Raw genomic sequence first — 8,069 nt, forward strand, 5'->3', positions numbered from 1 at the left:
CACCTAACCCACAGTCATATCCCACAATTATATCCCACTAAGATTCACCGAGTAAGTGTGATAATCAAGTTTGTGTGATGGAAATTACCTAGAACAAATAGAGCCAATTTTACATTCATAAACCAAAAATCTCAACAATCAAATCCTAACATTTCATAAACCAAAAATCCCCCGACAAAACAAAAACACTCAGGAAACCAAAAATACAACTATCAGTGTTCCTTACCTTCGATCAGTGTTGTTGGTACTTGTAGAGTGAGCTGCAACAGAGAGTGAGACATAGAGAGAGAGTGAGAGCTACAGTTTGTGAGAGAGTATGAGAGCTTCCGGCCTTCGGAGTTCTGAGAGTCGAGAGTAGGAAGCTTGGAAAGAGAGTCACCGTCGAGTAAGAGATAGAGGAGAGGAGAGGAGAGGAGAAAGGGTTTAGACTGATCCAAATGCTAGTGAAAGTCATAATTTAGCTAGTGTGGCTCAAATTTGGCCTACATTGGATTAGTCAAACTAAAATTATTAGCTACAATAATTCTATCCCACAAGTCATATATAACTTGAAACGGTAGCAAACACTACAAGAGAAACGTATTTTTGTGATTAAAATTTTGCAATTAAAAGGATTATTTCCGACAAAAATAGTTATTTTCATCAGAAATAGTTATTTTAGTTACAAAATTTTGGTCGCAAAAATCTATTTTTCTTGTAGTGAAAATCATATATATATTTTTTTGTTATTTTCATGATTGTTGCTCCACAGCATGTATTCCAAATAGTAGCACAATATCTTGATCAACAACATATAGACAGTTAGAGATTGTGAAGATGAAAATAAAAAATATTTAAATAAATAAATTGCATTAAAAAGTAGATAAAAAAGTAGAAAGTAGAAAATAATAATATTTTAAAATATTATTATAGAGAATGCATTGACTAATTTAATACGGAGTTAAAGTTTTGAATGATTAATCAATAGCCAAAAAGTGATCATATATTACTCAAACTTTGACTGTTAGAATAGCTAATAATGCTAGTGGGATAGAAATGAAAGCGACGCCTTTTTTATTTGAAATCGGGTTAATAGTAATGCCCGTTAAAATGAAAAATGGATGCGGCTATTTCCGTTTCTGATTTTACCTGAAAACAGGTCAGAATAATCGGCTGTGTTGGGTAAGCAGCCTTTTTGTTCAGCCCTAATTTTTTCATATCATTTTTTATTATAAAATAAAAATTTATGTATAGAAAAAGGAAACTTAAAACTGAAGGACATGATTATATCAATGTTGTTATAAAAGTTCCTCTCCTCTCTTACTTACCATCCAAGTTATTTGCTTTTCGTTTGATTCCAATATTCTTCTTCATTCGTCACATATTATATATTCCAACTTGATTCCATTCTTTATCTTAACTTTATAACTCCGTTAATTCTACAATTCCTTGACTAACTCCGCAACCAAACAATTAGAATATGTTAGGATCAGAATATTAGTTCTCCAATGCATATATATAATAAGGATGACCATGCATGCAGGAGAACAAAGTGTTCAAATTTAAAGGAAAACATGGAATTAGATAAAGCATGCCATTCTCTGCTTGCTGACATCGACAAAACTGGTATACATGCATGATTCTCTCTCTCTCTCTCTCTCTCTCTCTCTCTCTCTCTCTCTCTCTCTCTCTCTCTCTCTCTCTCGTATTGTCATCTGATTTTTAGACATATCAATATTGGTTTCATTTTGTTTGCTGAATTATATTATATATTAAATTTTTTTTTGGAATAATTAGTTATATATTAAAACCATGTATAATATCCCATCCATTAAAAATCGAAACAGAAAATAAATTATATTAATATTTATTACATTGGCGATGTGCGTCCAATTGCGTAAAGTTAATAATATTTTTAAAGTAAGATTTTTAGTAAACTGATATATATCTTTTGTACAAATTTGTTTTTAAATCTATATGTATCAGGAGTTGTAAGATCAAGTAGAGATCTTCCGCCAGCTCATTACACATTTCAAATCGAGAATTTCTCCGTGCTGTTTGAGGCGGAGGTTAAGAAATGTGAATCGGGCCAATTTGAAGTTGGCGGCTACAATTGGTGCGCTTTGAAGATATATCAATCTCTCTGTTGTTTTTTTATTTTTGATTATATAAAAAATAAATAAATCCAACCATTTTCATTTCATGTGTTCGTTTTCATTTCTAGGAAATTGGTACTCCAAACAAATGGGAAGAAGAATAGTACGTAAAAGTTACATCTCCTTATATTTGGCAATAGAAAATCAAAACACTCTTTCGCTTGGATGGGAGGCTAACGTAAACTTCAGATTCTTTGTGTTTGATCAAATACGAAACAAGTACCTGTGTATTCAAGGTAGGTTTCTAACATTTAATATTCTTTAAGAAGATTTACAAATTCAATGGTAAATATTAAATAAAAGAGAAAAACAGATAAAGTAAGTTTTTGCATGCACAATATATATATATATATATATACCCATGCATTTATGTCTTTCTTCAGCTTTACATCTTTTATTTTGTTGGACAAAATTTTTAATAAATATTTAATCTTTTATACATATACAGATAAGTTAAATTATATATACATCATGTCTATTCTTTCGGGATATTTATTTTGATAGTTGAAGATTTCTTGTAAACTTCAACAATTTTGATGCAGATGGAAGTATAAGACGCTTCCATAACTTAAAGCGTGAATGGGGGTTTGCTCAATTACTTTCGCACGACACCCTTAACGATCCTTTAAATGGTTATATTATTGACGATTCTTGCATTCTTGGAGCTGAAGTTTTTGTCATCAAAGGTATTGGCGAGGGGGTGTGCCTATCGATGATAAATCAACCTCAAATCAATTATTTCACTTGGAGGGTTGACAAGTTTGGCTCACTGGAAGGCAGTTATTTCTCTGATGTCTTCCTTGTTCGAGGGCGTAAATGGTACTCTCTATCTTATATTTGGAATCTTTGCTTTTATATCAGAATTTCAAATGGTTTTAACTTTTATGAGTTTAGTAGACTCCTCATGTCATTAGCATTAAATATATATATATATATATATATTTCTGTATATATATAGGAAGTTATTGCTCTTTCCAAGGGGATTACTAGACACGGTAACCTCAGATTACGGCTTCTTGTCTCTCTATCTCAAACCGGATAATTCAGAAATCGTTACCCCTAACCGAAAATTGTACGCAAAATACAAGCTGCGCATAAGGGACCAAGTCAATAGCAATCACCTTGAAGAAACATGTAAGGGATCTCTTGATCAATCCTTCATGTGAAAAGATTATTTATCTTTCGCAGTTTGAGTTTGAAAAAATTATGACAAAACTCTTATCTTGCAGGTGAGAATTGGTTCATAAGTACCGTTGGCTTTGGTTCCCGGACCTTTTCGTCTCTGAAATATCTCAAGGATCCGTCAAATGGCTACTTAGTGGATGATGCTTTGTTCGTTGAATGCAAAATTGATGTCATATCTGTAGTGAAGGATTTCTCCTTATGATCTAATTGGAGACAAAATTAGCTATAATATTACTAAATATACAATAATTCAGTGGTTGTGGAAGCGATACATTCGACACAAATTCCGCAACATTATTATATATGTCTATAATAGCAATTAACGTGTAAGAAAGATATATAAAATTTAATTTTAAGAGTGACAAAAATCAAAGCCATCCAATATATATCCTAAATCATGACATTATATGTATTTCTTGAAATCCACTACTCGTACGATTCTTACCATATTTTTTGTGTGTGAAGTGTACGTCCAATAAATCCAAGCACTTAATTAATGGGCCATTCATATATATAAATATATATTAATTATGCTTGTATTATTCAAATTTTGCATTCGGTGTTGGCCCGTTGGGTTTTTGAGTTGGCTTCCTACGTACTCTCTTAGCTCCAAAAAATAAAAATCCTTTCATTTTCTTATATTATTCATGAATTATCTCCAGAAAAGCTGGCCCTCAAGAAATAAGAATATACATGATCACTTGGACCGATTTGTTTTTTCATTTAACAAACATGACTCATATTAATTAAGTTATAACTTATTACTTAATTATAAGTTATAAGTTCTAAAGTTATAAGTTATAATTCTTACCGTAATCCCAAACATGAACTTAATGATTAAGGAAGTATTTTTTAATAAATTTTTAATTTTTGTTTTAAAAATATTTAAGGGTTAAAAAAATGTTTGAAAAAAAAGCAGAAAAAAATGGATGTTCGGTAGGGAGCTTCGGTGGGTATAGCAACACCCATTTGAAAAATACTATTAATCCAAATTTTAATCATCATCCTCTCACATGAGCTATTGATGTGACATCACATTATTAGTAGATAACTAAACGTAATAAATAATTTTCTAACTTTCAATCATTTTATAAATCTACTCGTACCTTATTTAGAATACGTAGATCAAGTGTATCCTTTACACCTAGTACTTATCAATATAATTTTCTAAATTTGTCTCCCGAAGTTCTCCTTTAAAATCGTGACTTGTTATAATGTCCTAAAATACATTAGGGCTCTTGCATGACACAAATCATATTTTATTAAATTTACCATCTAGGCTGCTCTATTGTCCATGCATAACATCTTAGAAGGTTAATTTATGATCATCTCTATCATGTTTTATCAGGCTAATTACTCTCAGCCTCATCTTTGAATTTCACAAGTGACAAAATAAAATTAGCCATATATGGTCGCTAAAGCCCATATTATATGTTGTAATGACGATAATTAAGGGTGAAAATTTTTTGGTCCATCCAAAAAAACCAACCAAACCCGATCAGACCAAATTGAATCGAATTCACTTCTACTCGTTCTCGGTTCATAGTGTCTTCAAAATTCAATTTTTGGTCCAATCTTGTGTGTGAATATTTTAGACTGTATAGGATTGAACGATCAAATCACTTACATATAAAATTTTTAAATATATAATATATTATTTTATATATTACTTGTATAAGTTAATTATATAATTGTCTCTAATTGATCACCATTGGCCATATAAATTGTAAAATAGTATATGTTATTAATTAATTAATATATCATATAATAAATCATATGATAATATATGTTATTATATAGAGATACATACTCTACTAAGTATTAAGCTAGAAACTATTAACATCATAAACATAATTATAATTTTTTTAATGAATTAGTTGCATAATCCACATTAAAGGATCAATTATTTTTAAATTTTACTAAAATTAATTTTTTGCATGCTGGATCTGTTTTTTTATAGAAAAATTCTATTCATAAGCCTCATACACCACACACCACTCTTTTTATTATTTTTTTTATTTTTTTCTTATCAAATATGTAGTATATGGATGATTAATAGAAGAATTTTATTATTTTAAAAAGAATAAAGCTAAATAAAATTTAAAAAATAAATTTAAAAAATAAAAAAAATAAAAAATTATGTGATGTGTGGTATATGAACTTATGAGTAGCAAAACTCTTTTTAGATGTACGTCTATTATCTATATACTTATTTGGGAATCTTAAAAGGTTCCCACTGGGAATTACATCTATACATAACCTCATTATTTCTGGTTTTCAAAATTTGGAGACTGTAATAAATTAAAGACTTATTGGGAATCTTAAGAGTTGACGTTTCACGCATGCACAGTACTACAGATTATATATATGGGAATTGCTTCCTTTGCAAATAGGCGCCACTCACAGACACGCACAGTGTCTGCAGCAAGTGACGCCTCAATTCTCTCCGTAAATCACTGCACCGAAAGAAAAAAAATGTAAGCTGCTCTCTCCTATAAATAGGAGAGAGCTTAGTTGGTGTGTGCATCAGAGAGCGCAGCAGAGAAGTGTAGAAAAAAAACAGAGAATGTGTGCTGCGTGTGTGCAGACAGTGTAGAGAGTGGGTGAGCAAAGAGTTTTTCTGTAAAAATTATTTTATAGTGAAATTACAGCAGCTGTGGACGTAGCCAATTGCCGAACCACGTTAAATTTCGTCCCTCCTTTATTTAGAATAGTCTCTGTGTCAGAACAGCTCCCAACAACTGGTATCAGAGCACTGGTTCGAGCTGTCCGAAAATTTAAGTTGTTCAAAATCAATTTTTGACAACTCCATGGTGTTCCTCGCGTCGAGACGCATCCGTTGCCGCAAACGGAATCGAAAACGGAGGTCGGACGAGGCTACACGCGCCCCTAGAAGATCGGCGCGTGCATCTGCTGCAACTCACAAGCCCCACGCGCTCCGGAGGTTGAAGACGCATGAACCACACGCGCTCATGCGCCCCCACGCGCGCTAGAGGTTGAAGACGCGTGACGGACACGCTCCCACGCGCCCCCACGCGCCCTAGAGAGGTTCGGCGCGTGTGTCACACGCGCCTCACTCTCCCCCACGTGCACAGTACTGTACGCGCGTGTATTATACGTGCCCACGCGTTGCCCACGCGCACTGTGCAGCGCTTGTATCTCACGCGCCAGACAGATCAGAACCGTCCGTTTTTCAGATCTGTTTTTTGGCTGGATCTAAGCCATTCGGAGTCCGATTTCGACGATCAAATAGTGCTTTCCAACTATTTGGATCATTCCGGACTCATCCGTACGGTCAAAATTTTGAGATTCGGCATCAGTACATTGGATCTGAACCATCCACGTGTTGCAGATCATTTTGGGCTAGATCACGCCAGTTGAAGTTCTATCGCGACGATCAAATAGTGCTGACAAACTATTTGGATCATTTCGGACGCAACGGTGATCTTTGTTTGTTTGAATTTGAACTCATTTATAAAGTTATGGCTGGAGAAGAAGCTAAAGGTGTTGGTATCGAGAAATTTGACGGTACAGACTTTGCCTACTAGAGAATGCAGATAGAGGATTATCTCTATGGGAAGAAACTACATCTTCCACTCCTAGGAAGAAAGCCAGATGACATGAGCAATGAAGATTGGAGTTTCCTTGATAGACAAGTGTTGGGAGTCATTAGACTAACATTGTCAAGATCAGTTGCACACAATGTGGGAAAGGAAAAGACCACGGCGGATTTGATGAAAGCTCTATCGGACATGTACGAGCAGCCATCAGCCAATAACAAAGTGCATTTGATGTACAAGCTATTCTACTTTAGAATGGCAGAAGGAACTCCAGTTATTCAGCATCTGAATGAGTTCAACACCATCATCAATCAATTAGCTTCAGTGGGGATTGAATTTGATGATGAAGTATGTGCACTGATTGCTCTAGCTCAATTGCCAAAGAGCTGGGAGGCCATGAGAACAGCTGTCAGCAATTCTTATGGCAAAACAAAGATGAAGTATCAAGATATCCGGGACCATATTCTTAGCGAGGAAGTTCGCAGAAGAGATACAGGAGAAGCATCAACTTCCAGTTCTGCCTTAAACCTCGAGACGAGAGGTAGAGGAGTTAGTAGAACTTCAAATCGGGGCAGGTCAAAGTCCCGAAGAGGCAGAAGTAAATCTAGGTCCGGAAAACAAGTACAATGTTGGAATTGTGGCAAGATTGGCCACTTCAAAAATAATTGCAAAGAAGCTAAGAAGAAGAATGAGCATGACTCTGCTAATGCCACAACAGAAGATCTCCGAGATGCTTTACTCCTTTCAGTCGATAACCAAATTGAATCTTGGGTGTTAGATTCAGGAGCCTCATTCCACACTACAGCACACCGAGAAATCATGCAGAATTATGTCACTGGTGATTTCGGGAAGGTATACTTAGCAGATGGTGAAGCGTTGGAAATCGAAGGCATGAGAGATGTACCAATCAATCTGCCCAATGGAAGTGTATGGTTGCTACAGAAGGTGCGACATGTTCCCAAGCTCATGAGGAACCTGATTTCTGTAGGACAACTTGATGCTGATGGGCATTCGGTACTATTTACCGGTGGCACGTGGAAGATAACAAAAGGAGCTATGGTAGTAGCTCGAGGCACAAAAACAGGTACTCTATATATGACTTCAAGCATTAGAGATACTATTGTAATTGCTGATGCAAATGCCAATCTATGGCATCAAAGGCTTGGTCACATGAGTGAGAAAGGAATGA

General features: G+C 34.6%; 1 pseudogene; it reads left to right on the forward strand.

Moving 5' to 3' along the window:
- The first annotated feature begins 1,512 nt into the window (after window positions 1–1,512).
- LOC122301963 lies at window positions 1,513–3,688 on the forward strand (annotated as a pseudogene).
- Window positions 3,689–8,069: the final 4,381 nt, after the last annotated feature.

Source organism: Carya illinoinensis, chromosome 2 (genome assembly GCF_018687715.1).
Source record: "Carya illinoinensis cultivar Pawnee chromosome 2, C.illinoinensisPawnee_v1, whole genome shotgun sequence".
Taxonomy (NCBI): domain Eukaryota; kingdom Viridiplantae; phylum Streptophyta; class Magnoliopsida; order Fagales; family Juglandaceae; genus Carya; species Carya illinoinensis.